Below are 24523 nucleotides of genomic sequence, written 5' to 3'. Positions count from 1 at the left end.
TGACCTTAGGGGATAGAGAGTGACAGTGAGCAACGATGAGAAAACCAAGCGCAGTCCCAGCCATAACATCACCTATATGATGTGGATTTTAGGTTGGATTTATGTAATCATGAAAAGTTATCTTTGTAGCTGATAACAGGGACCAATCTCGGTAAGGTCAGGCGTGTATTGTTTTAAGCAAAGAGATACTGTAGCATTTTTTTATCTATCATATTCTGCAGCAATGTCTTTGGAGAAAGCTCACACAAACATGAGAACTCCTTGCAGACCTTGGTGGGATTTAAACCCAGGGCCCCGTGCTGCAAAGCAACAGTTTGAACAACCTAGCCACCGTATAGTGCTAACCAATGAGCCACTGTTCACTGCTAACCACTGAGCCACCATACAGTGCTAACCACTGAGCCACCATTCCGCACTATTGTTGCAATCTCACTGAGAGGCATTGTCGCAATATGTCTTAAAGTGATTTTACCTCACTTGGGTGCGTCGGGGGGTTAACAGGAAGCGTTTTCATTTAAATGCCCATAACGGTTTATTTGCTTCATAAAGCGGTCAAAAGAAAAATGCAAACAAACAGCCTTTAGTGCAGGCAAAGAAAACAGTCCTTTAAACAAAGTATCTGGTTAGCCAGTCCTGTGGGCACACAGGCTGGGTAGCATTCAGTACACGGCTCAGTCTGGAGACAACAAAACACAGGAGGCCTTCTCCCTCCAAACACACAGACCATGTGCCAAACAACGGCATCCATTTTAAAGGCCGTTAACTACATCCAGAGGTGAGGCATGTAGGTAGCTGGACCCGCCCATTCTCTCCAAGCTACCCATAACCCGATCCCAGGTTCACCAAACGATCCTCTTAGTGCTTACGTGCACTAGAGAAACACTCCGGGTTACAACACAGAGGACAGCCATCTCTGTGACACATACAGTACAGACCAAAAGTTTGGACACACCTTCTCATTTAAAGATTTTTCTGTATTTTCATGACTATGAAAATTGTACATTCACACTGATGGTATCAAAACTATGAATTAACACATGTGGAATTATAGACTTAACAAACAAGTGTGAAACAACTGAAAATATGTCTTATATTCTAGGTTCTTCAAAGTAGCCACCTTTTGCTTCGATGACTGCTTTGCACACTCTTGGCATTCTCTTGATGAGCTTCAAGAGGTAGTCACCGGAAATGGTTTTCACTTCACAGGTGTGCCCTGTCAGGTTTAATAAGTGGGATTTCTTGCCTTATAAATGGGGTTGGGACCATCAGTTGTGTTGTGCAGAAGTCAGGTGGATTCACAGCTGATAGTCCTACTGAATAGACTGTTAGAATTTGTATTATGGCAAGAAAAAAGCAGCTAAGTAAAGAAAAATGAGTGGCCATCATTAATTTAAGAAATGAAGGTCAGTCAGTCCGAAAAATTGGGAAAACTTTGAAAGTGTCCTCAAGTGCAGTTGCAAAAACCATCAAGCGCTACAAAGAAACTGGCTCACATGAGGACCGCCCCAGGAAAGGAAGACCAAGAGTCACCTCTGCTTCTGAGGATAAGTTTATCCGAGTCACCAGCCTCAGAAATCGCAGGTTAACAGCAGCTCAGATTAGAGACCAGGTCAATGCCACACAGAGTTCTAGCAGCAGACACATCTCTACAACAACTGTTAAGAGGAGACTTTGTGCAGCAGGCCTTCATGGTAAAATAGCTGCTAGGAAACCACTGCTAAGGACAGGCAACAAGCAGAAGAGACTTGTTTGGGCTAAAGAACACAAGGAATGGACATTAGACCAGTGGAAATCTGTGCTTTGGTCTGATGAGTCCAAATTTGAGATCTTTGGTTCCAACCACCGTGTCTTTGTGCGACGCAGAAAAGGTGAACGGATGGACTCTACATGCCTGGTTCCCACTGTGAAGCATGGAGGAGGAGGTGTGATGATGTGGGGGTGCTTTGCTGGAGACACTGTTGGGGATTTATTCAAAATTGAAGGCATACTGAACAAGCATGGCTACCACAGCATCTTGCAGCGGCATGCTATTCCATCCGGTTTGCGTTTAGTTGGACCATCATTTATTTTTCAACAGTACAATGACCCCAAACACACCTCCAGGCTGTGTAAGGGCTATTTGACCAAGAGGGAGAGTGATGGGGTGCTACGCCAGATGACCTGGCCTCCACAGTCACCAGACCTGAACCCAATAGAGATGGTTTGGGGTGAGCTGGACCGCAGAGTGAAGGCAAAAGGGCCAACAAGTGCTAAGCATCTCTGGGAACTCCTTCAAGATTGTTGGAAGACCATTTCTGGTGACTACCTCTTGAAGCTCATCAAGAGAATGCCAAGAGTGTGCAAAGCAGTCATCAAAGCAAAAGGTGGATACTGTGAAGAACCTAGAATATAAGACATATTTTCAGTTGTTTCATACTTTTTTGTTAAGTATATAATTCCACATGTGGTAATTCATAGTTTTGATGCCTTCAGTGTGAATGTACAATTTTCATAGTCATGAAAATACAGAAAAATCTTTAAATGAGAAGGTGTGTCCAAACTTTTGGTCTGTACTGTATATCGAGTACTTGCAGCAGAGTATTGGCAGGAAAAAAAGCAGCGCAAAATACTCGTGTGTTTTTCTCCGTATGTCTGAATGGGTGAAAAATGCTGCAAAAACAGTAAAAGAATTGACGCTGCAGATTTAAAAAAGAAAACGCATTGATGGTTAAAATCCAGAAGGAAAAGATAAGTTGCGAGTGCAGGAGAATTCAGAAATCTCATTCACTTTGCAACGTTTTCTACCCTTGAAAGTGCGTGGCAAAAATGCAGCGTGTGAACAAGCTCAAGATGAGTATTTGGAGAGCTTTTGATGTTGCAGATTTTCTTTATTGATACAATCACGTGCGGATTACCGGCAATTTTTACCCGCGGATTTTCCGGATCTAATGCAATTCTATAGAAAAAATCTGCACGTAAAACTCAGCAAATCGGCAGGTGAGTTTACGCTGAGTAATAAGAATCTCAGTGAGAAGGAGATTTCTATAAATTTCATCCACTTTGCTGAACTGTAAGACGCTGCATTTTTTTTAGGTGCTCAGAAATGATCCGTTTTGTGTGTTTCATGCTTCAGGAAAGGCTCCTTTTTAGGCAGTGTGCACACGTGGGATCTTTGCTGAGTTTTCAGAGAGGAAAACAAATGCACAATGTCACAATTTTCAGAATTATGTTTTTAAAATAATTAGACGGTCGGCCACCAGAGCGTTTTTCGCAGCCTTCTGATTGCACTCTTCGTAGTTTGGAGCAGATCCCATCAGGATCCGCTTCGCAGTAGTGACCTGCACTTTCTTTTATTGCAACCGCTGATTTTCAAAACTTGAAGTGGAAAAAAAAACACTTACAAAACTTTGAAACACTGTAAGAACAGCAAAGAGGATTAAAGGGGATGTCAAAAGCTTGGACAACCTCCTTTTTAAATGTCCACCGAGTAAAATGAGAAAAGCTTAACACTGAAATCAATAGGAAAAGTTTTGAGTTTTTTCAAGGTTTTTTTAGGTGATTTTTGAGACCTTTGGAGCAGATTTGCACATAGCAAACAGTATGTTTATGGTAAAATGGCATTCCTGTAACTCAGGGGGATTTCAGTGCCCCCTATGGTAAAGGAAGTTGAAAGTATCCTTCCCATAAAATATCAGGAAATGTCATCGTTCCATGATGCCTGAACAGATTAGTCAAAAGAAAAAAAAAACACCCCCATTCAATCCTTTGCTTGGATCACTTGCCCCCCCCGCCTTCTTGCCTAAAGCACTGGAGAGAATGACTGGGTAGACCTGAGCTGGAGGGAGGGGGCGAGCAGTGCATGATCGGCGAGGATCTCTCTGCCCCTCTCACAGCAATAAGTCTCAGCAACAATCGAAGGCACCAACACAGGAATTAGCTGCATTATTAGTGTCTCTAGGAGTAAGGCAATGTTCACACTGGTGATTCTGTTTAGGAAGGCGGGCAGTGATCCTGATTGATTTTGCACTCACTACATTCTAATACAGAATGTCTTCCCTCTTTCTTCCTTCCTCGGTAATAATACCAGCACCCTGCGTGCACAGAAACGACATCTTATGACAAATGAATCCTCCCCCCGGCAGCTCCTGGAATGGATTTGAATTGATGCCTTTATTATAATAGCTTACATTTCTCAGGGGCCCCAATATCTCTTTCTTTCGCAGCTGAGGCAATGAGCCTGACCCCAACAGGTTTACATGTTAGATAATCCTTTTTTGCATTAAATACAATGAGAGATAGTTTACAGAAAATCAAAGCTAAAGTACCTCCTGTACAACTTGTAAGGTGGCTAATGGTCACATAGTCCATCGGAGGTACAGTACAGACCAAAAGTTGGGACACACCTTCTCATTTAAAGATTTTTCTGCATTTTCATGACTATGAAAATTGTACATTCACACTGAAGGCATCAAAACTATGAATTAACACATGTGGAATTATATACTTAACAAAAAAGTGTGAAACAACTGAAAATATGTCTTATATTCTAGGTTCTTCACAGTATCCACCTTTTGCTTTGATGACTGCTTTGCACACTCTTGGCATTCTCTTGATGAGCTTCAAGAGGTAGTCACCGGAAATGGTCTTCCAACAATCTTGAAGGAGTTCCCAGAGATGCTTAGCACTTGTTGGCCCTTTTGCCTTCACTCTGCGGTCCAGCTCACCCCAAACCATCTCGATTGGGTTCAGGTCTGGTGACTGTGGAGGCCAGGTCATCTGGCGTAGCACCCCATCACTCTCCCTCTTGGTCAAATAGCCCTTACACAGCCTGGAGGTGTGTTTGGGGTCATTGTACTGTTGAAAAATAAATGATGGTCCAACTAAACGCAAACCGGATGGAATAGCATGCCGCTGCAAGATGCTGTGGTAGCCATGCTGGTTCAGTATGCCTTCAATTTTGAATAATTCCCCAACAGTGTCACCAGCAAAGCACCCCCACACCATCACACCTCCTCCTCCATGCTTCACAGTGGGAACCAGGCATGTAGAGTCCATCCGTTCACCTTTTCTGCGTCGCACAAAGACACGGTGGTTGGAACCAAAGATCTCAAATTTGGACTCATCAGACCAAAGCACAGATTTCCACTGGTCTAATGTCCATTCCTTGTGTTCTTTAGCCCAAACAAGTCTCTTCTGCTTGTTGCCTGTCCTTTAGCAGTGGTTTCCTAGCAGCTATTTTACCATGAAGGCCTGCTGCACAAAGTCTCCTCTTAACAGTTGTTGTAGAGATGTGTCTGCTGCTAGAACTCTGTGTGGCATTGACCTGGTCTCTAATCTGAGCTGCTGTTAACCTGCGATTTCTGAGGCTGGTGACTCGGATAAACTTATCCTCAGAAGCAGAGGTGACTCTTGGTCTTCCTTTCCTGGGGCGGTCCTCATGTGAGCCAGTTTCTTTGTAGCGCTTGATGGTTTTTGCAACTGCACTTGAGGACACTTTCAAAGTTTTCCCAATTTTTCGGACTGACTGACCTTCATTTCTTAAAGTAATGATGGCCACTCATTTTTCTTTACTTAGCTGCTTTTTTCTTGCCATAATACAAATTCTAACAGTCTATTCAGTAGGACTATCAGCTGTGTATCCACCTGACTTCTGCACAACACAACTGATGGTCCCAACCCCATTTATAAGGCAAGAAATCCCACTTATTAAACCTGACAGGGCACACCTGTGAAGTGAAAACCATTTCCGGTGACTGCCTCTTGAAGCTCATCAAGAGAATGCCAAGAGTGTGCAAAGCAGTCATCGAAGCAAAAGGTGGCTACTTTGAAGAACCTAGAATATAAGACATATTTTCAGTTGTTTCACACTTGTTTGTTAAGTATATAATTCCACATGTGTTAATTCATAGTTTTGATGCCTTCAGTGTGAATGTACAATTTTCATAGTCATGAAAATACAGAAAAATCTTTAAATGAGGTGTGTCCAAACTTTTGGTCTGTACTGTATGTACAAGGCTAAGGGTACATGGCGTCTTTTTCAGACCGGTCGGCTCAGGAACAACTTGAATAATGAACAACTTGAGGCGCTTATCTTCTGTCTTTTGAGCTTCTTGAAACCGTTTTATGGCTAAAAGAAATGACCTGACTATTCTTCAAGAAACTTATTTTTTTCCTATGGATTTTCCTTTTCAGTTTGTTACTGGTTTTACAAAATGCAAATGACACGTTTGTCATGTGGCAACACCTTAATATTGCAGGTCTGACATATGTGATCAGTACTGCAAACAGTGATTGAAATTAGATAAATTATACACAAATCTGGATTGAGAACAGAAAAAAAGACTGCATTCATTAAAAAAAAACAGCGCCACCGCTGGCTACAGGTTATGTCTGGTACTGCAACTCATCTGTGTTGAATTGAAGAGACTGCAGTATCACATGCAACCAGTGCACAAGCGTAGTGATGTTTTTGGAAGAAAGCAGCCGTGCTTTACCAGTTATGGACAGCCCCTTTAATAATACCTAATCCATGCTCCTTAGGTTATAATAGAAACTTAATCACTTTAGGAGAATGTAGTTGTGTCTGGCAGTACTGGAGGTGTCACATAAAGTAGTGGTCATAGCGGTCCGGAAGGTTTCCGGAAACCTTCATTCATCCTATTGTAGAACACTATAGTCGGGGTTTTCCCAGTGTGAAAGGGCTGATAACAGAGAACAATACCGTATATTCACCTGTACTGCAGCCTGCAGGTCTAGTGTCCCTTTAGCTGACTTATTTAGTGCAGGAGATGAGCAGGATCTGAGCCACCTGTTCTGTGACCTTGCGTCTCCTCTTCTCATATTTCACTCTTCTTCTTCCACCGCACAGAGAGATGCCGGGTTTTCCGGACGTGGCGAATCCAATGAATCATCCTCTGTGAGAGTGGATATAAATATGACATGGTGCCTGCCGCAGATAAATCATCTCACGGACCCGTCTTCCGAGGTCTCTTTACCAGCAATGTTCTAGTTATGGAAAAGTGAATGTTTGGCCAAGCGGGATTATTTTTATAGACTTGTCGCTTAGACTCTGGACTCTGCTCAGGAGGCGACGATAACCCTGACCACACAACATGGGGAGCTGCAGGGCTGGTGCTCAATGCTACAAGAAAGAGTAGCTGTATCAATGTACATGTATGTGGCTTTCCCTGATGCTGGCTGTATAATATGATTGTAGTGAGCTCCCCCTAGTGGTGGCTGTATGATATGATTGTAGTGAGATCCTCCTAGTGGTGGCTGTATGATATGATTGTAGTGAGATCCCCCTAGTGGTGGCTGTATAATATGATTGTAGTGAGATCCCCCTAGTGGTGGCTGTACAAGGCTGTATGTAGTGAGCTCCCCCTAGTGGTGGCTGTATAAATCTGTATGTAGTGAGCTCCCCCTAGTGGTGCCTGTATAAATCTGTATGTAGTGAGCTCCCCCTAGTGGTGGCTGTATAAATCTGTATGTAGTGAGCTCCCCTAGTGGTGGCTGTATAAATATGTATGTAGTGAGCTCCCCCTAGTGGTGGCTGTATAAATCTGTATGTAGTGAGCTCCCCCTAGTGGTGGCTGTACAAATCTGTATGTAGTGAGCTCCCCCTAGTGGTGCCTGTATAAATCTGTATGTAGTGAGCTCCCCCTAGTGGTGGCTGTATAAATCTGTATGTAGTGAGCTCCCCCTAGTGGTGGTTGTATAAATCTGTATGTAGTGAGCTCCCCCTAGTGGTGGCTGTATAAATATGTATGTAGTGAGCTCCCTCTAGTGGTGGCTGTATAAATCTGTATATAGTGAGCTCCCTCTAGTGGTGGCTGTATAAATCTGTATGTAGTGAGCTCCCTCTAGTGGTGGCTGTATAAATCTGTATGTAGTGAGCTCCCCCTAGTGGTGCCTGTATAAATCTGTATGTAGTGAGCTCCCCCTAGTGGTGGCTGTATAAATCTGTATGTAGTGAGCTCCCCCTAGTGGTGGCTGTATAAATCTGTATGTAGTGAGCTCCCCCTAGTGGTGGCTGTATAAATATGTATGTAGTGAGCTCCCTCTAGTGGTGGCTGTATAAATCTGTATATAGTGAGCTCCCTCTAGTGGTGGCTGTATAAATCTGTATGTAGTGAGCTCCCTCTAGTGGTGGCTGTATAAATCTGTATGTAGTGAACTCTTATTATAAAAATACAAAACTTACAATCAATAAATAGCAAAATCCAAACCCCAGCAAAAGCAAAAAGTCCGAGTCCAGCATTACCCCTCCTCCAGTCAAAGCAACCCCCCCCCCCCAAAAAAAAACAAACAACAAACTCAGTCTTCTTCTTTCTCGGAGAAGCTTCCTCCTTCCGTCTTTCTCTCTTACGCTGTTTTCTGTCCTTTACTCGTCACTTTTTGCTCCTTCCAGATCTCCTCCTCCCCGGGTTACCTCATCCAAGGAGAGAAGAAACATTTTATTAATACACGGGCATACACACATCATACCAAACCGGACAAAGAGAACTCCGGTCCATCGCCCAAAAGAAACATAAAAGACACCTGGCTTAAAACTCATCTATCTAAATTACATAGTTTTTTTTTTGTTTGTTTGGTTTTTTGTTTTTGTTACACAGCAAATACAATTATAACAAACCTGCCACTAGCCCCCCACCACTAAAAAACCCCACACAATACAAAAATAAGCACCGAGGAACTCATGACCTCCTGCCCACAAGACAGATGCATTAACCCAGCCCACCACCAGGAGACCGGAGATGACAGGCTTCTAGCCTAACAATCCTTACTCTACCAGCTGTCCCTATCTGTCTAGACATCTGCCCCTATTTATCTACCTACCTTTCCCTGTCTCTCCCTGCCTGACCCTACTGCTTTACCTAACTGTCCCTCGGCTGTCCCTGTCCTGTCCCTACCACTTACCTGCTTATTAGTGTCGAGCGAGTATGTTCTATTAATCCTTTCGCCGAGTATGCTCGGCCCGAGCTCCGAGTATTTACAGCTGCTCGGTGATATGGTTGAATCGCTCCCGTGTGCATGATTTGCAACTGTTTGACAGTTTTAATAGATGTGAGGAATGTCTATTTCTTACACATTCCTCACATGTAAAGCTGTCAAACAGTCGCAAATCATGCACACGGGAGCGATTCAACCATATCACCGAGCAGCTGTAAATACTTTGAGCTCGGCCCGAGCGTACTCGGACACAAGATACTCGCTCAACACTACTGCTTATCTAGGGTACATTAAATGAGAACCCTCTCCAGAGAAGAGAGGCCCTCGCTGCACCCAGCCTGTCATACTCCAGAGAGCGCACCTTCACCAGGCCACCCAGAATGCTCCTAACAACCTTGTGCCGGGGGAGGATTTTCTGCTGAGTTGACACTAAGCACCACTAAGTTCCACGTGTAAAACCTGACAACTAAACTGAGTAGAAATAAAGTACCCCGATCTCGGCCACCCAGGGATCTGAATGCCCCATACACCCACTCCGCATAGGAAAGGTGTGCCAGCCGAGGCCAGCCTATGGAAGCACCTACCCCGTTGTAGACCTCTGTATTAAAAGGACACTGAAGATGGAAGTGGTCCATGCTTTCCAGCGTGTCACAACACTCCTCACAGGGACAACCCCGGTCTTCGGAGTTCCTACACTTCAGGTTGTCCCTTACATACAGTTTCCCATGGAAGCAGCGCCAAGCCAAGTCCCAAAACTTCAAGGGGACCCATGTAGAATTCAATAACCTCAGCCCGCCCTCCAGATCCCGACTTGGGCAATCTTTGAGCACCAGAGGCTTCTGGAAATGGGTCAACAGGACCCTCCTGTCAAGTAATTTCCTCGACATGGTCCTGATCTCCCACATTCCCAGACCCCACCGGCGGATTACCTTCAGAACCGGGGTAGCGTAAGCCGGAAGATGTCCATGCGGTGTGCGTAGGTCCTTCACTTGCCCTCCCGTGTCCCATTCCTGGAAGAAGGGCCGAAGCCATCCCCTGCAGGAGAATAACAGAGGAGCCCTCTCTGACCAGAGGTTGGCGATATTAGTCTTGATGAAAGTGTTTACTAGAAACACCACTGGGTTGACCATACCCAACCCTCCTAGTCTCCTTGTGCGATATGTGGCCTCTCGTTTGACTAGGTTCAGCCTATTTCCCCATAACATCTGGAAAAACAGGCTGGAGACCCGTGTCCATTGCGGCTCTGGCAACATGCAGACACTGCCCAGGTATATTAACAAGGGTAGCAAAAAACCCTTAACCAGGCTAACCCTTTCCCTCAGGGTCAAAGACCAACCCTTGCATTGGTCCACCTTCTGGGTGGCGATCTTAAGTCTGCCCTCCCAATTTGGCTGGGGGTAGTCCCCCGGGCCAAATTCGATGCCTAGAATTTTTGCCTATTCCTGGGGCTCAGGAAGAGTGTCCAGGAGACCAAAGCTAGGGTCTCCCCCTCTCAGCCAGAGACTCTCACACTTTTCCTGATTAATCCTGGACCCAGAAGCCTCCGAGTAGCGACCAACCTCAGACTTGACCCACTCCACCATCTCACCCAAGGACACGAAAAGGGAGACGTCATCGGCATACGCTATCACCCTCAGAGTGGCTTCTGGGGCCTCCTGGTCCATCCTGACTCCCGCCAACGGCCCGCGCTCAATCCTCCTTAAAAGGGGATCTATCGCAAACACGTATAACAGCGGGCTCAACGGACAGCCCTGGCGGACAGCAGACCCAACCTCAAAAGGGCGGCCAGACCAACCATTCACGAGCGGGAAAGTCTCTGCCCCCGCATACAAGATCTTTAGCCAATTTACAAACCCCCCAGGCAGACCGTACCTCAGAAGGACGGACCAGAGGTAATCGTGGTTTACCCGATCAAAAGCCTTTGCCTGGTCTAAAGACAGCAAACACCCCTTCCAGTGGCCCGCCCTACCCTGCTCCACTGCCTCTCGGACACCGAGTATTGCACAAAAAGTGCTGCAGCCTGGAACAGAGCAATGCTGAGTCCCCAAAAGGAGCCGGGGTGCAAACTTCACCAGCCGATTAAACAGCACTTTGCCAGAACCTTCCGGTCCATATTGAGAAGTGCTATCGGACGCCAATTCTCAATATGGGACAGTCCTTACCCTTTGACAGGATAATCAGGGCCGACTGCCTCATTGACCGGGATAGAGCGCCCGAGGAGAAACACTCGTTAAATACCTCAGTGAAGAGGGAGACCAAGGAGTCCCTAAATGTCTTATAAAACCTAGCGATTTCTTAGACTGAAGCCCATCAAAGGCCAGTCGCTCTTCCTTGATTGCCTCTGCCAAAACGTGAAGCGAGGGGTCATCCCCTAGCTCAGGCATGGCTTCGGCCAGGAAAGTCGACATCACGTACCGATCCAGATCCTTCTTCCCCAAGAGGTGTGAGTAGAAAGATCTGATCACATCCAGGATCCCTGCCTGATTTGAATCTGTTCAGGGAACCCGTACTGTCAACCAAACCTGTCACCACCTTACAACTCACTGACCTCTTACAGTTTCTGTAGGGGTCAGGCGAGCGGTACCTCCCGAAATCCCTCTCAAAAACCAAAGATGTGTGCCTATCATACTGACACCTCTTGAGTAAAGACTTCACTCTGGAGATCTCCTCACGGTCATTTCTAGTCGAGACGAGATGTTTGAGTTTCCTCCTCAGTTCCTGATACAGGCGGTACCTGCTCAGACTCCTGAGGCTCGAGAGCTGGTGGAAAAAACTCGCAACCCGTTCCTTGAACATCTCCCACCACTCTGACTTATTGCTACAGAGATCCAAAAGTGGTACCTGGCTCTGAAGAAAGTCCTCAAAGGATTGTCTTATCTCCGCTTCTTCCAAGAGGGACGAATTCAGCTTCCATAGTCCTTTTCCCATCCGAGGGGTTTCTGCAACATTCAGAGAAAAAGAAAGACAGTGATCGGAGAACTCCACCTCAACAACGGACACTGCTGAAGAGATTGGTTCCTCCTTCAAAAAAAAACTGTCTATCCTAGACCTGCAGCTACCTCTATGAAAGGTGAAACCACAGTGACCTGGGGTGTGCCGGATGTGGACATCCACCAGGCGGGCATCACTAGCTATGCTATTAACAGTATTACTATCATAAGCCAGCCGGTCAATGGAGCCTCCCCTATCACGAAGCCTTGTGACAGTATTAAAGTCACCTCCAAAGACCATCTGATAGGGCTTAATCTTTAGGAAGAGATATTTACAGTCCCACTTTGACTGTGGACCATAGATGTTAATGAGCCGAAGTTCCTGTCCCCTCATGAAGACATCTAAGACCAGGCACCTTCCCATTTCTACCTCGATAACTCTCCGGCATTCAAGCAATGCAGTGTTAAAAAGGACTGCCACCCCGCTACACGGCTCGGCCGCAAGAGACCAGTACGAGGACCCGCACCTCCACTCACTCTCCGCCTTGTGTATGGCCCCTATATCCGTAAGTCTGGTCTCCTGCAAAAGCAAATTTTCAGCCTCAAATCGGGTGAGAAAATCAAAGGCCGTAAATCTAGCCGCATCAGACTTTATGCTAGGGACATTAATGGACACCAGAGTCAACGGGGTGGGTGCCGCCATCATGAGTGATCGAGTTAGATGGCCTTTTTCTTCACCCCACCCTTTTTCCTAGCCTGTTCATCTACGGACGATGAAGCCCCCCTCTTCTTTTCAGAGAGACAGAGGTATCCATCCCTCTCACCTCTTTCTCATCTCCGGACCCAGGGATGGCCCCACCTCCGGAGGAAGACACACCCTCTGGAGAAGGGAACCCACTCCCTCCCAATGACCCTCCCGATGTTACCTCCGGAACCTCACCCCCGACCCACATCTCAGCAGGGTCGTCAAGGGCTTGGAACCAGGGGATCAGAGGGGAGTCGGTGGGACCTTCCTTAGGCACCTTGGTCAGGGAGGGAGAAGATTTTCCACCTCCCTTCTTTTTCTTTACTTTTGGCACTCTTGGTACCCTTGTTACCCATTTCTTTTGGCTGTTCCCCTCCGTCCTCATCAAAACTTTCATATTGGGAGGCATCTGAGAGATCAGCCACTTCCTCTTTTTCCATCCGTCTGATCTCCTCATTCACCGCTTCCTCCCCCTGGGCCTCAGTGACATGGGCTGCCGCCGCGGAGGAAGTGGCAGCCATTACCCCAGTTTCCCGAGGCTCCTCCTGCCCCCTGCCCTCCTGATGCCTCACCTGCCTCCGCTGGTAAGAGGGGCCCCTAGCCCTGCCATTCCTCACCGGCCCCTCAGCTCCTCCCCCGCTGCCACCTCCAACCTCTGCAGAAGTTGCACCGCCAAGAACTTCCTCTCGTCTCCCCTCCACCCGGCTGGCCATGCCATTAGAGAAGGAACAAGGGCAGCGGCTGAATGGGTAACCTAAATCACCACACAGGTGACATCGAATGACCCCACAGGACGCGGTGAGGTGACACAAGGCACATTTCTGCACCTTGCAGCCCACGTTGAAGTGGCAAGGATCACCGTACCTGTGGTAGACCTTCGGCTGCCCCTGGTAGAAGACCAGAATTCAATCCCTTCCCAGGAAAGCTGAGGAAGGGATGTGGATGACAATGCCCCCTGAACGCTTCAACTTCACCATGAAGGTCCAGCCTCCTGACCAGATGCCATATCGTCCCAGTTCTTCTTAGGGACCTCCACAAACTCGCCGTACTGGCTCAACCAGGTCATTAAGTCGATGCCAGAAAGAGACTTGTTACACGTTAAAATGGTCACTTTCCTCAGCCCACTTTTGCGAGAAATTGCCTCTACGGCAAACCCTCACCAGCCGGGCTCCTCTTTTACCAGCTCTTAATTCGACCAAAAGAGCTCCAAGCCCTCCAGCCGAACAAAGCTGATATCAAAGGTGGAAGTTCCAAAAGGATGCATCAGAGCAGAGATGTCAATAGCCCTGAAATCCATCTTCATAAGGAGCTTCACCACATTTGTCCTGGATGGACACGCCTCATCGCCCCTCCAGCAAAGACTAACCACATTCCTCATTTAGACTCCCTGCCCGGCTGTCGGAAGGGACCACGCGGTCGTCGTCCCCCTTTTCTCTTGGAAGGCAGCTAGACCAAACTTATCTAGCCAGTAGGACAACTCCACCTCTCTTCCCTCTACATTGATCGTCCACTCCCCTTTTTTGAGGGCCTCCAGGAAACGGCGGCAAAAAGCATCATTCCCTGGGTCCCCACCGGCAGCAGCCACATAACTATTGGCACCCACAGGCGAGGGGGGGTGATGTACCAGCCCCTAAATTCCCTGAACCCTCAACCTCACAGTCAACCATCTCCACCTGATGGGGCAATGGGTTGAACGTGGCCTCTCTGGTGGCGGAGCGCTTATCCCTCACACAGTGGGAGCACTGGGTCACCCCGTGACGATGGAAAGCGGGTAGCTCTATCTCCTCCTGCTCTTCCGGGTCTTCTCCCCCATCTGGCAAGTTGGGCATTCTGGACAGCGCATCAGCATTGGTGTTTTTATGCCCCGCCCAATACTTGATGATAAACTCGTAGTTAGACAGTCGGGCCATCCATCGTTGCTCTAGGGCGCCAAGCTTCGCAGTCTCCAGGTGCATCAGCGGGTTGTTGTCTGTGAAGACTGTAAATCTGGAGGAGGCGAGGTAGTGTTTGAAGCGCTCTGTTACAGCCCAGACTATGGCTAAAAACTCCAACTTGAAGGAACTATAGTTGTCGGGGTTCCTCTCCGTGGGCTGGAGCTTCCTGCTGGCGTAGGCAATCACTCTCTCTCTGCCCTGCTGTACCTGGGACAGCACTGCTCCCAATCCCACGTTTCTGGCATCCGTATGGAGTACAAATGGTTGGCCATAGTCGGGGTAGGCCAGGACTTCATCTCCAGTAAGAGCCATTTTCAGTCGAGTGAAAGATTCGTCTTCTGGTTTACCCCATTTGAACGGAGGTTTCGGGTTCTTGGCCTTCTTGGACCGGCCCACTAAGAGGTCCTGCATGGGTGCCGCTATCTTGGTGAAATCCTTGATGAATCTCCTGTAGTAGCCCACCAGCCCGAGGAACTGCCGCACTTCCTTGATAGTAGAGGGTCTTGGCCAGTCCTTGATCACGGTGACTTTTTCAGGGTCTGTTGCTACACCTTCGGCGCTTACCACATGACCTAGGTACTGCATCTTGGGCTTCAACAGGTGGCACTTGGACGACTTTACCTTCAGGCCATAACCAGATAGGGCTTCGAACTCCTCGGCCCGGTGCTCCAGGTGGTCTTCATATGTCTTTGAGTAGACGATTACGTCGTCTAGGTACAGCAGGACGGTTTCGAAGTTTTTGTGTCCTAGGCAACACTCCATTAACCGCTGGAAGGTTCCTGGGGCGTTGCAGAGCCCGAATGGCATGCAGTTGAACTCGCTGAGGCCCATTGGTGTTGTAAACGCGGTCTTTTCTCTGTCCGCCTCTGCCACAGGAACCTGCCAGTACCCACTGGTGAGATCTGAAGTGGAGAAATAATTAGCAGATCTTAGTGCAGCTAATGATTCCTCAATTCTGGGTAATGGGTAGGCGTCCTTATGTGTAATGTGGTTAATCTGCCTGTAATCAACACACATTCTCATTGTACCATCCTTCTTTCTAACGAGAACTAATGGAGCTGCCCAGGGGCTACAACTATCTCTGATCACCCCATCCTCCTTCATCTCCCGTAACATTCCTTTGGCACATTGATAGTGAGCTGGGGGTACAGGCCGGTACCTCTTTTTGATGGGCGGATGATCTCCCGTGGGGATATGATGTTGGACCCCTGTTACCGGCCCAAAGTCTAGTGGGTGTTTGCTGAAGACTCGCTCATATTCTTGGACCACCCGGTATACTCCATGCTTTTGGTGCAAAGGGGTGGAGTCAGTGCCTACTTGTAGCTTCTGCCACCAACCCTCCATCTGCCCCTTGGAGCCGTTATCCTCCGCCGGTTTGGATGGAGGCAAGGGTTCCGCTGCCTTTATTGAGTTGTTACTGACAGTGAACAGCTTAGCAAGGGTGGCAAACCGGGGTAACTGTACCTCTTTATCCCCACAATTCAGGATTGCGTATCGGTACTCTCCCCTTGCGGACATCGACTACCCCCCTGGCTGTCAAGATGGTGGGCCTACTGTATGAGTACACGGGTTCTACCAGGGCCTGATAACCTTGACCCCTGAGACCTATTGCTGCCAGACACCATATTATCATTTCACTCCTAGGGGGCATTGCAATGGGGAATGTATCACTCATTCTGACACTGCCAACTTCTCCTCCAGACAGCTCTACCTGTTGTCTTTTCATCAGGGCTCTGATCTCCTTCTGCAGAACTCGCTGCTGACTGGAACTGGCAGTCTCTGCGACCTGCTGCAACAAAAGAATAATTTCCCCAAGACAATTTTCTATCACATTGTTGCCTAAGGTTATCATAGGATGACTTTCTCGGCGATCAATATCAACAATAATCATTCCTTGTGATGGCAATTCTACTCGGCCAACTTTTATGGTCACCTCTTTATACCCCACCTGAGGCAAGGGCTGACCATTGCTGGCATAGATACTAAGATGTTCATCTGGACTGCTGGTTATGTCTGAATCAGTCCAGTATTGTTTATAAAGGATATATGGCATCGTTGTCACCTGGGAACCAGTGTCCAGCAATGCGTTCATCGGGATGCCATCAAGCACGACAGGTAGGACCGGTCGTCCTCCCACATACTTGTCTCGCCAGCTTTGTGGGCCCGGTCGGCTTACTCCTGGGGGTTGGCCCTCTGCCCCAGGGGTTGCTCGTTTAAATTACAGAACCTTGCGTAGTGCCCGCCTTTTGACAGCGGCGGTAGATGGGTTGTCCGTCCTGGTCGTAGCGATCGCTGTTCCTACCTCTGGTCAGTGGAATTCTTCTCTGTTGTCGCCACGGGACCTAATCTGGACTGGAAGCCAGCTGGATCTTTTCCTTTGGAGACACTTGCATGGCCTGCACGGTTTTAGTTAGTGTAGCCACACTTTTGGTCAGCTCCTGGACCTGAAGGCGTAGGTCTGCAAACGGGTCATTGCCTAGAGTCTGCACGTCAGCCTCCACAGGTACTGGGGGAAAGGACGCCACCTCCTGGTGGTATGTGATAGCTGGACACCGGAGGGATGCAGTGCCGCCTGGGGTTGGTTCTCGCAGCACCCGGATGGCTCGGTCTTTAAATTGCGCAAAGTCCAGATCAGGGTTTTGCAGAGCCATAGTGCGCAGCTGTGTACGGTGAGCGTTAGACAGGAGCCCCTCAATAAACTGCTCAGTTAGCAATCTGTCCTCGTCTCGCACACTGTCGGGGTCTACCTGTTTGATGGCCCGCAGCGCCTCCCGCAGGTTTAGAGCATAGTCCCCTACACTGTCCTGCACCATTTGTTTGCACCCGTAGAACTTCATCTTTATTTCTACTGCAGTGCGGGTGTCAAAGGTATCCTTCAACCGGGACAGTATTTCCTTGACAGTGCCTTTGTCCCTGCCCGGCCAGGACTTCACCTCTCTTTGGGCTGCACCGATTAGCTGTCCTATGAGGATGCTGACTTTTTGCTCCTCAGACAGGGGGTATACTTTAAACAAACTGCGCAGTCTCTCCTCAAAGTCGTTCAGGGTGTGCGACTCCCCTGAGTACTGAGGCAACCACGCAGCCCCTGGTATATACGGCATTGATAACGGCATTACAGTGGCGGCGGCCGCGCCCGCGGCTGAATCCTCTCCCAGGTTGGGCATCCTCAGCCAGGTCCTGGGTGTCTGCTCACGCACCAGTATGCTGCTCTGCAGGCGGAAAGATCTCTTACCCGGCGGTTCCGGGTCGGGGCCCTCCTGCTTCCCCTTGGCTGACGGCAAATGACGTGATAACACAGTTCAGTACGGTTTATGGCACACAGGACCCGGTTATACCGGGCTTCGTGAATCCTGTTCGTGACGCCAAGTTGACGTGCCCCCTGGGCCGTGGAGTACTCGGTGCCGGGCCGGTCGTTGCTAGGGGAGATGTCACAGTGGCGGTGACCCAGGGCGGTCAGTAAAAAGGGGATATTTACAGGGGAATTAAAGTTCTTATATACAGTTCATGATGCCACCTGTGGTATGCGGCTAAAGGGAGCCGCCGCTGCGGTGCAGATTCTCTGGATCTGGTGTTAGTGCAGCAGAGTTGGTTTAGCTCTCCACAGGTAGAGCTTAACTCCAGGGCAGTGTAGACGTTGCTGTTATGGTGTAGTGCAGAGGATGGAGCAGTTAATAATCAGTCCACAACTTAATGGCGGTTTCCTCTTATCTTTACTTGCGGTGGTTAGGGAGACCAGGGCACGGGTACTAGCTGGTAGTAGAGGTCCGGGCGGCCTGGAAGCAAGTTGTGAATCTGACGCGCCCCCTGGGCCAGTGTTGTTGGGGATACCCGGAGCCGGATCAGATGGGGGTTGTAGTCTCCGAGTGGCTGTGACCCGGTCCGTGCCCAGGGTGTCAAGCTCAGTGTGTGGCAGTCCTTATGATGTTACTAGATGTTCTTTTGTGTCGACTACGCCACCCGTTGAATTGCGGTCAATACGGCCGCCGCTGCAGCAGGGTCCACTGAGGCTGGTGATGTGTGTGCAGCTTAGGTAGTATAACCCCCAACGGGAGGGGTATAGCCTCAGGGGGTCAGTTGCAGAGGATGGGGGTTGTGGTGGTGCAGCGGGGATGGAAATGAGACTCAGAGTCGGGCTGTGCAGTTCAGGGTTTGTTTACTTACTGCAGTTGTTCTGGTCACTCCGGCCTTGAGTGACCACCCGAGCCGTGCTGCGTCCACCAGGTCCTGGACTCGGCCAACCCCCAGGTGATTCTGGAGCGTGGTCCTGAGCTCCCTTTCTGTCCTGTCCTCTTCTCTGGCCTTCCCCACCAGGGATCCACCTATGTCCGGCTCCCTCGGGCCTTTTGGTGGAAAACCCTTGTCTCTGGGTTCCCTGACCCTATTCCTGGTCTGCCTTCCGGGTGGATTTAGTGGGTGGTCGTGGCAGATCCTGCCCACGACCTCCGGTTCCTGGCTAAGGTGTGCTGTAGCCTCTGCCAGCTTGGGATCCGGTACCCTGTTGCCAACTCTTCACCCTCTGGTCTAATTTGGGCTCTTGGAGTTCCTTCTTTCTCCCCCTCTGGGTCTTTCTTTCTCCTCTCTCTCTCTCTCTTGGCCTTGGAGCTGCTCTTCTCCTCTGCTCTCTTCCTCTGCTCTGCTCTGACAAAAGACTGACAGACTGACTGACCCTGATCTAAGATGGTGCCCACCTTATATACTCCCTCTATGTGTGAGCTCAGGTGACCAGCACCCAATGAGCTCCTAACTTTACCCAGGCTGCTCCCCCTATCTGCCCCTACACTACTGGGATGTTCCACCCCCCTCCCACTCCAGCCAGGAACAGACACTGTCGTACCTGCACATTTCTCTAGTGGGAGTACCATCGGTCTGTTCCTCGGAAATGGGATGTGTGTAGTGCATGCAGCTAACTGAGCTCAGTTCCACACTCCATCCTTACCCGGGAGTGGAATACCACACCTCTGGGTTGAGGTGCAATACCCCTGTAGCAGCCGAATCCTCAGGGTGCTACATTCCCCCCTGGTAAATCACAGCACGTCCTCGGGCTGCAAGATATAAACATCCACAAACATACATTTTTTTTTTTCATAAAACATAAACATATAAAACATATAAAACATCATCAGCAGCAATAAACTTTTCATATAAACATTCTTGTTTCTGGTTGCTCCGGTCACGGTGCAACTTGTGACCGGGTATAGTGCAACAGTTTCTTTAAGAAAATGGTTTTCCTATAAAACCAGTAGGGGGGCGCTTTAGGAAGCGCAACTATATACAAAAGGGAAGGTGGCCGCTCTCAGTCCTCGGCCAGGTTATGGATAGGGGACACACGGGTTAACAGTTCAATTCGCTGGTCCCAACGGGGACTATAATAGCAGCAACAGTTTTTGGTACCCTTACGGGTAACTATATACAGTCTCTTCACTACCGTACTCAACGACGGCGTCCTCCTGCTCTTTCTTTGTGGACAGTTTCAGTTTCAGACCCGTCAGGGTCCTCTTGCTCCTCCTCACACCGCAGCTCCTCCTCCGTCAGGCGATGCACATGGAGGGCGTAGGGTCCTTTGGCACACTTGTGCCGGGTGAAGGTGACCTCGTCCCATAAATACAGGTCACGACCTCTGTGTCCCTCCGGTAGGTGGGACTCAACGTCTCTCCTGGTCACGAAGACGTCGCCTGGGGTGCGGTGATCCCTGATGAAACCCCACCCATGCTGCAGATTGAACTTTATCACAGTCCCGATGGTACGGGGACCATGCGCTGCACGGGGGTTTCTCCTGGTCCGGCTCTTCTGCTCCGCGCTCCTTATTTGGGCTTGTTGTTCCCGGACCCGCCTCTCTCTCCGCTCCCTCTCAAAGACCTCGAGCTGCTGGCGGCAGCACTCTGCACGCTCCGCTGCGGCTGCCCGAGTCTCCTGAGTGAACCCCATGAGGTCTTCTCCGGTGGGATCCCACTCAAACTGGGTCTCTTCTAGCGGGGGCGAGATCCTCTTCATGGGCTTTGGAGCCGGGATCAGGGGTTCGCACATGGCCCTTGCTTTTTGCAGCTCCAGCTGGATGTATTCCTGGGGCCATACGAAGGGCTGCCCATCCGGGCACGTATGCTGGGCGAACAGGTCCTCACCCAGGTGCGGTACTTTAGGTGTTATGGGCGCCGTGGTGGTAGCGGTGCCCGGGTTAACCAGGCCTTGCGACCAGGCCTGGGGCACCTTGAAAGTAAAGGGCACCGTAAGAACGGCGGCGCCCTGTGTTACTTGGCCCTGCGACCAGGCCGGGGGCTCCGCGGAGGTAGGGGGCGCTGTTGGTATTGCGTCGCCCAGGGGTACTAGGCCTTGCGACCAGGCCGATGGTATTTCCTGCTTGGCCACGCTCGGGGTCGAGGCGTGTGACGTCACAGGGGTCGCGGCTTCCGTTTGAGGCCTAGTCTGCGGCGGTGACGTTGCAGCGACGGGCACGGCAGGGGGTACTTCGGGCTCTGCGACGGGGAGCTGGGGCAGGCACGCGGTTTCCCGGCTCGGGGTAGTGACGTCCCCTTTACCTGCCTCCATTCGTTCGGCTCCCTTCTCGGCGCCGTCTCCGGCCTTCAGTCCTCCTGCGCCATCCTCAGAGGCGGTCTGTCTCCTCGTCTCGGGTGGCGTGCTCCGCTGACGGGTTTCGGTCTGCTGGGCCATCTCTCGGCTCCACTCCGCCAACGTCTCCCGCTGCACCCGGGCCATCCTCCGTACGAGGCCCTCCAGCGCGGTCTGTGCACACTCCCGGTCTCGGGGGAGCTGTGCTAGGATCTCCAGCAGGCCTTCTGGAGTGGCGACCTGCAACAGGCTCCTGACCACTGGGTCGGTGCTGCCTGACTCTCCCTCCATCTCCGGGTAGGCTCTCTCTGGACTCTCTTCCAGACGTCTTGTCTCCGGGTGCGCTCTCTCCAGACTGCTCCAGGCGACACCCATCTTTGCTCTCTTGTTCTGTCTCCGCCCACATTGAGGGTGGTCCCGGGGCAACTTAGTGATTGTCAGTTCCAGGGGCAGTTCTCTCACGCTGATGGACACTTCCAGCATCACAGTCTCTGTTGGTGGGCACGGTTTCCGCTTTTGGCGCCATTCTTCGACCTGGCCCACGATGGGAGGTGACCTCTTGCCACCCTCTGGCACGCCCATAATGGCGTCCGCTCCCCCAAGGCGGGAAATCTTCGGAAATGGCGGGAATCGTCTCCCAGTGGCGGGAAACTCCATGGATGGCGGGAAAAAGCTGCAAATGGCGGACAACCGGCGGGAAACGACCTGTGATGGGGCCCGATGGCGGGGACCCTCCGGAACCGGCGGGAGACTTCTTTTTGAGGTAACGGTGAACTTTTCTTCAGGCACGCAGTGCCCGGTTGTTGCGGGCACGTAATCCTGCCGACTACGCCAAAGTTGACGCGCCCCCTGGGCCAGTGTTGTTGGGGATACCCGGAGCCGGATCAGATGGGGGTTGTAGTCTCCGAGTGGCTGTGACCCGGTCCGTGCCCAGGGTGTCAAGCTCAGTGTGTGGCAGTCCTTATGATGTTACTAGATGTTCTTTTGTGTCGACTACGCCACCCGTTGAATTGCGGTCAATACGGCCGCCGCTGCAGCAGGGTCCACTGAGGCTGGTGATGTGTGTGCAGCTTAGGTAGTATAACCCCCAACGGGAGGGGTATAGCCTCAGGGGGTCAGTTGCAGAGGATGGGGGTTGTGGTGGTGCAGCGGGGATGGAAATGAGACTCAGAGTCGGGCTGTGCAGTTCAGGGTTTGTTTACTTACTGCAGTTGTTCTGGTCACTCCGGCCTTGAGTGACCACCCGAGCCGTGCTGCGTCCACCAGGTCCTGGACTCGGCCAACCCCCAGGTGATTCTGGAGCGTGGTCCTGAGCTCCCTTTCTGTCCTGTCCTCTTCTCTGGCCTTCCCCACCAGGGATCCACCTATGTCCGGCTCCCTCGGGCCTTTTGGTGGAAAACCCTTGTCTCTGGGTTCCCTGACCCTATTCCTGGTCTGCCTTCCGGGTGGATTTAGTGGGTGGTCGTGGCAGATCCTGCCCACGACCTCCGGTTCCTGGCTAAGGTGTGCTGTAGCCTCTGCCAGCTTAGGATCCGGTACCCTGTTGCCAACTCTTCACCCTCTGGTCTAATTTGGGCTCTTGGAGTTCCTTCTTTCTCCCCCTCTGGGTCTTTCTTTCTCCTCTCTCTCTCTCTCTTGGACTTGGAGCTGCTCTTCTCCTCTGCTCTCTTCCTCTGCTCTGCTCTGACAAAAGACTGACAGACTGACTGACCCTGATCTAAGATGGTGCCCACCTTATATACTCCCTCTATGTGTGAGCTCAGGTGACCAGCACCCAATGAGCTCCTAACTTTACCCAGGCTGCTCCCCCTATCTGCCCCTACACTACTGGGATGTTCCACCCCCCCTCCCACTCCAGCCAGGAACAGACACTGTCGTACCTGCACATTTCTCTAGTGGGAGTACCATCGGTCTGTTCCTCGGAAATGGGATGTGTGTAGTGCATGCAGCTAACTGAGCTCAGTTCCACACTCCATCCTTACCCGGGAGTGGAATACCACACCTCTGGGTTGAGGTGCAATACCCCTGTAGCAGCCAAATCCTCAGGGTGCTACAAATCCACCTAGCCAGGTGGAGTTGGAGACCTTCCATTTGCACTATCTCTTTGGCCCTGCTGCATGTAGCTATGCTGTGGCCCTTGTCCCTGAGTAAAACGTCTTTGTGCTCACCCGTATGGCAGGCAGCTTGGGCCTTCCTGGAGTGTCGCTCCCACGTGGCTGTGCTGGGCCCTATGTGCTGCTGAGCCTCCGGGCGTCTGATGGGGCCAGGAGACCTGCAGTCTCCTGCCCTCCGGTTTCTGCTGCTGGGCCTTCGGTGCCCCACAACCTCGGACTCCGGTGTCCGGTTCTTCTGCACGTCCTTCACTTTCCTCGTCGACATCCTGCCTTCAACTCCTCTCTGCTCTCCTCACACTAACTAACCCCGCCTCCAGATCACAGTTGCTAAGGGGAGGAGCTCCCCTTGCTGGTCTGGAGCCAGGAAAGTGTTGCATGCTAGAAAAACCTGATTAGGGGACCCCTCCTTGTTTCCAGGCATGGCATCACCCCCTGGTGAGGGAGGCAATGCCACTGTGGCAACCGGACTCCTGGGGTGCCACACATCCCCATCATCCTCTGAAATACTATTGGCTGTTGGGAGTGGGACCTGCACTGGACCTATCCCACTGTGTGTGACCTGGAGATCAGTTACCAAGCCCGCAGATGGGTACGGTGCCTCCTCCATCTCCACATGGTCCACCTCCTCCACCTGGGCGTCGGACGCCGAGATCCCTCTGGCTCCTTTGCAGCAGCCATGTTGTGGGTCCTCATTCTCCAGCTTTTCTCGAAAGGGCCCGCTGTTGTCCAGTATGGCCGCTCTCCAGGCTTCCATGCCCTCGATGCATATTCCCAGGCTGGATATCCTGGCTGTTAGGGCAGACTTGTCTGTGCGGGAGGCTCGGTCTGCAGCCTGCCTCGCCTCTTTCATCTCCTCCCGAAGCCTTCTCAGAGTCTTCCCAGCCTCCTCATACTCACAGAGGTACTCCTGGATGCTGGAGCCGCTGCCGCACCTCTGTGAGTACTCCGCTCACCTCCGGGAGGAGATACCGCCGTGGCCCTCACCTCAGCCTTAGAGGTTTTGCAACCCTCCTGGGTCTTCCTGGGCTCCTCCATGCTTTGGGTCTTGTTGGATCTGGTGACCCTCTTTGCCGGTATCAATGAGCTCCCACCCCTCGCCGGCTTAGACCGAGGGGTGGGAGACGAGGACTCAGCCCCACAGTTCATCTGCTAAACCCCTCTCTTCCCTGGGTCACAGAGGGGGGGATTTCTGGATACAAAAAAACTAGTGGCTCCTGTGGAGCAAACGAAACAACACACCTTCCTCCACAGACTACAGGCTCCTAGTGGTGGCTGTATGAATCTGTGTGTAGTGAGCTCCCCCTA

General features: G+C 50.7%; 1 protein-coding gene across 1 annotated transcript in view; it reads left to right on the top strand.

The window, feature by feature from the left end:
• ALK (ALK receptor tyrosine kinase) overlaps window positions 1-24523 on the top strand; it is a 1279208-nt gene that overhangs the window by 934212 nt on the left and 320473 nt on the right. The window lies entirely within an intron of this gene.

The sequence above is a fragment of the Phyllobates terribilis genome, unplaced genomic scaffold, assembly GCF_046119375.1.
Source record: "Phyllobates terribilis strain yellow unplaced genomic scaffold, ASM4611937v1 Scaffold_3__8_contigs__length_932513732, whole genome shotgun sequence".
Taxonomy (NCBI): Eukaryota; Metazoa; Chordata; class Amphibia; order Anura; family Dendrobatidae; genus Phyllobates; species Phyllobates terribilis.
Note: the sequence above shows the minus strand (reverse complement) of the source record. Positions and strands in the feature narration are given on the sequence as shown.